Source organism: Cervus canadensis, chromosome 2 (assembly GCF_019320065.1).
Source record: "Cervus canadensis isolate Bull #8, Minnesota chromosome 2, ASM1932006v1, whole genome shotgun sequence".
NCBI classification, from domain to species: domain Eukaryota; kingdom Metazoa; phylum Chordata; class Mammalia; order Artiodactyla; family Cervidae; genus Cervus; species Cervus canadensis.
Window position 1 is genome coordinate 104,483,125 of NC_057387.1, and position 4,850 is coordinate 104,487,974.

General features: G+C 40.7%; 1 protein-coding gene across 1 annotated transcript in view; it reads right to left on the bottom strand.

Annotated features, from left to right (window-relative positions):
* The window catches only part of AGO4 (argonaute RISC component 4), a 36,849-nt gene that overhangs the window by 31,560 nt on the left and 439 nt on the right, over positions 1–4,850 (bottom strand). The gene's annotated exons all lie outside the window — the stretch shown is intronic.

Genomic DNA, 4,850 nt, shown 5'->3' on the forward strand with positions numbered 1-4,850 from the left:
ATACTGACAAAGCACATGACAGCCCCCCAAAATATAGAAGTATTCAGTCCAAAGTATCAAATAGTACTGAGGCTGAGAACCCTGGTCTAGATAGAGCAGTCATTCCAAATTATTCTATTGATGGTTTACAAAATATTCTATAAAACAGAAAGGTTTCCATAAGCTAAAAAAACCCTGCTTATTCTCTCCCCTTCTTAAAATTCCAATATATATATTATCATATTAAATTCTCTAACAAGTCATGTAATAAATAAGCTTGTTTAATTCATCATTTACCTGGCTTATTTTTCCCCAGAACACACACACATGTACATACACACTAACTCTTTCTCTGTTTTTAAAACCAAACATCTATCAATAGTCAGTAAATTAGGGTTTAAGGAAACAGTCTGGGAAATATCTGTCTACAGAAAACCTTATTCCTTTCTGATGATATTGTCAAATAGACACTGGTCCAAAAAATAAACATTTTTTTCTGCTATGAATAGGTGTTGAGTAAAGTGAGCTGTATTTACAAAGGAAAGTTACAACAGGTTCTCTCATTGCAATGGTATTTCACCAAGAACAAAGACAATTCACCAAGGAGAGAACACTTTGAAGTAAGAAGCTGTTCTGGTCCAATATCACTTAGGAAAATCAAAGCAAACACTTCAGTGAAATTTGTGTTGACAGATTACCACACACTAACTCCTAAAATACTGAAAATCTTTTCATGTATTAAATTCACTGTTCATTCTTCCCCTGAATTATACTCATCCTTCAAAACTCTGGTCAAGAGCAACCTCCTTGGAAAGCTTTTCCAGACTCTCCTAAGCTAGAGGATGCATCTTCTGTGTCCCCAAGATCTTTTGTATAGGGAACATGTAGGACAAGTATCTAGAAACAACTTGTTAAACTACTGTTTCCTTCACTAGACTGTAAACTCTTAGAAGAAATGGACTTCCAATTCAAAGTTATCGTAAAACCTAAGTCAATGATGAGTGCATTGTAGGAATTCAGTAAATGCTGAACTGAACAATACTAATAATCTCTGTAGCAGTGCAGATAGAAATTAAACAGAAATCTAGTCATTTCTAAAATTAAAGAATTGATTATTTTTCATTAAAACAAAAGCACATAATTTATACTAAAAATATTTCTTGGAGTTGAGTTCTATTTCTGGTGAACAAGGGGATCTACTCTGGGTGTGATAAGGCATTTATAAACAATGTAAGAAGTAGATAATAAATAATATCAGAGGTGGACAGGCATACTGAATTCACCCAACTAAATCATATAGATAAGTCAGCCTTGCATATTCCAAGACACACTTAAGTAATCATTGTATCACAAATCCAGCTTTATGACAGAAATTTGCAAACAGAAATCTGGATCAAATGACTTGCCCAAGGACATATGACTTCGATTTTAAATCACGACTAGAATCTAGGTCCCCTAACTCCCAGTTCAGGGCTTTCTCTTCTTCAGTATATTTCACAATCCTATGGCATCTATACCTCTCAGAAGTACTTGATGCTCTTTAAAGAGACAGAGGCAGAGTAAATGAAGGAAAGGGATTAAGAAGTGGAGAAAAGGAAACAGTGTGTTCCTCTTCCATGGCAAGAGAGAAAAGTTAGAACGTGAGTGATCATTCCTTTTAATAAGTTTAGAAGATTTAATTAGAAAAATATGTTCTAAGCTTTTCCATCCCCAAAGCTGGTTTCTTTGAATTTATCAAAACGACTTCTGAAGAAATAAAGTCTGGAACCAAACTGCCTGGGTTTCAACTCTGGTTTTACCACTCTCTAACTGCATGACCCAGGGCCAGTTTCTTAGTCAATCAGTTTCCTTATCTATAAAATGGAAGAATAAAAATGACAATAATAGCACCTATCTCATAAGGCTATTGTGAGGATCTCATGAGGTGATATACATAAAAGGCTTGATGCGCCATGGTGTGCTAAGTCGCTTCAGTTGTGTCGACTCTTTGCGACCCCATGGACTGTAGCCCGCCAGGTTCCTCTGTCCACGGGATTCTCCAGGCAAGAATACTGGAGTGGGTTGTCATGCCCTCCTCCAGGCGATCTTCAACCCAGGATCGAACCCACATCTCTTTAGGCTCCTAATTTGGCAGATGGGTTCTTTACCACTAGCGCCACATGGGAAGCCCAAAAGGCTTAACACTGTGCCTCATAATGGTAAGCACTCAAGAAGTGTTAGCTATTATGATTGCACTTGTATAAACGTTACAGTTATTTCTCAAAGGCCCTCATGTTGGGAGCATTTCAAGAACCTAGTGACAAAGTCTGAGAATTACATCTTCCAAAAAGGTAACTACTATGACTCAACACAGACTGGATGAAGTCAGCTTAATAGAAGAGGAGGGCATTGGACTAGGAGTCAGGTGATCCACACTCATCCTCATCATTTAGCCTTGAGCCCTCCATACAGTCACTTAAGCTCTCTGAACCTCATCTGTAAAATGGGGATAATACCTTCCTTACCCACCTCACAGAGGATCAAATGAACTAACAGCTGAGGAAGCACTTTCCAAACTGTAAAGCACGGTAAACATAGATGTCAGCACAGTGGTAAAGAATCCACCTGCCAACGCAGGAGACGTAAGAAACATGGGTTCAATTCCATGTTGGGTTCAATCCCTGGGTGGGGAAGATCCCCTGGAGTAGGAAACGGCAACCCATTTCAGTATCCTTGTCAAGAGAATTCCATGGACAGGGCGGGCTACAGTCCATGGTGTGGCAGAGTTGGGCACAACTGAGCACGCATGCACTATTAATATGACAGTGTTAGTTACTCATCACGTCCGACTCTTTTTGTGACCCCATGGACTGTAGCCCACCAGGCTCCTCTGTCCATGGGATTCCCCAGGAAAGAATACTGGAGTGGGTTGCCATTTCATCCTTCAGGGGACCTTCCCAACCCAGGGATCGAACATGGGTTTCCTGCATTGCAGGCAGATTCTTTACCACTGAGGCACCAGGGAAGCCCTAATTATTAATATAAACAAAATAAATGGTAATCAAATCTAAAACTTCCTAGCTGCTGTTAGAAATTGAAACTGGGTGAGAGAATGCAGAGCAAGACTAAACATGCTTCAGTGATTGTTCAGGTGAGGAGAGAACAGTGCTCCATGTGCTTCAGCAAAGAAGCAAGAAAGCTTCTCCAGCTTCTTAGCCAGGATGAAATATCCCACAAGACTAGCAACTCCCTTTGCTCTGATTCTGTGCTCAACAAGCAGCTTCTTGTTATTAATTGGGTTTCCAAGGTACTCTGACACCAAAAATGGAGTTTGCTAGACAGCAGGCAAGAAAATATTCCAACCAACAGAAAAGATCTGTGTTGGCTTTTTCATTAGTATCTCGTAAATGTGGTTAGTGAGAATTAATTTTCCATAATCCTGGGTGAACTGATAAGCCCTCAAACCCGCAAAAGCTAAAATCAAACCAAAAAAAAAGAGTCCCTGGGATGTTCCTAACACTAGACTGATCTTTTCCATGAAATTTAGTTTGTATACAGTTACATAGCCTCTTTCAATGTCAGCTGATAAAGCCAACAGTTGACTCAATTATGACCTACTAACAGGGAAGGGAGGGAAGAAACATTTGTTGAGTATTTTCAATGCATTACTATCTACAACAAGACTTCTCACATACATTACCTTATTTCATTCTCAGAGCAATCTTGCAGCACATAATTATTACTACTCTCATTTTATAGACGAGGAAATGAAAGCTCAAAGGAATTAAATAATTTGCCCAAGGTTATACAACTATTAAATTACTAGATTGGATTTGAACAGAAGTCTGTTACATTCCTAAAGACCAGATCCTGCTTTTACCTGGAGGATGTAGTTGAAGTAACCCAGTGTAATACTCACACTGAGGTTTATCAAATAATATTAATGTGACAAAACTAATTTATTTTTAAGAGGCATATGAAATTTGACTATGAAGTCCTTTAAAAAATACTTTAAACAGCAAATTAAGGTGGAGTAGGATCAGTCAGCCATGTAAACAAGTTTTAAGCAAACACACCTTCAAAGTTTCCAAACTCAAATGGTAGACTGAATTTTCTATGCACTAAAAAAATGAAATGCTCTACAACTAAATCAACTATGTAGATAAGGCATAATATTAAAGTTAATTCTAACACAGACTCCCTAAGCCCTGACCTACATTAGAAACTTGGGATTTCAAGTGGGAGCACCCAGCTCCAACCTGCAGGGCATTTGTTACAACCTGGAATGGTTCTTCTGGTTTGGGCAAAGTTGGGGAGATAACCAGAGGCCATTCATAACGATGAGGAATTACAGTTCCCAAAGCACTTTCTCCTTCATTTGATCCTCACAACTACTTCTAACCCAATTAGAAGATACTCAGGGCATTAAAGCTTGAGCTGGAGTCGCCGGTGGGTAACTCGCCTGTCACGGAGGCGCTAGGACAGACCGCTGCGGGTCTGCTGCGCAGAATGACAGGTAGACACAGACACGGAAACATACTCCTCGAGACTTCAGGGCCTTTGAGAAAGGGTGGGCACGTTGCCCCTTGCCTTCAGGGCAAAGGAGAAGTGTTTAGGGGAAGTTCTTCTTCCTTATCTGACGGCTCTGGACTGTCTGCCAGGGCAAAGAAAAACAGGGGTGCGGCCCCAAGCCAAAATATCCCTGGTGGTGGAGTCCTTCCCGGTCAGGTCCGGGCCAGGCCCCCGCCGCGTACCTGGCACAGTCTTTCCTTCTGTGACCCAGACTGGCCTCGCCTCCACCCTGGAGTACAAACCACCTCCCTGAGGTTGGGTCAGCTCTCCCCTCTACCTAGGGACGCGGCTCACCTTCCAGGGCCTCCCCCTCCTTAGAC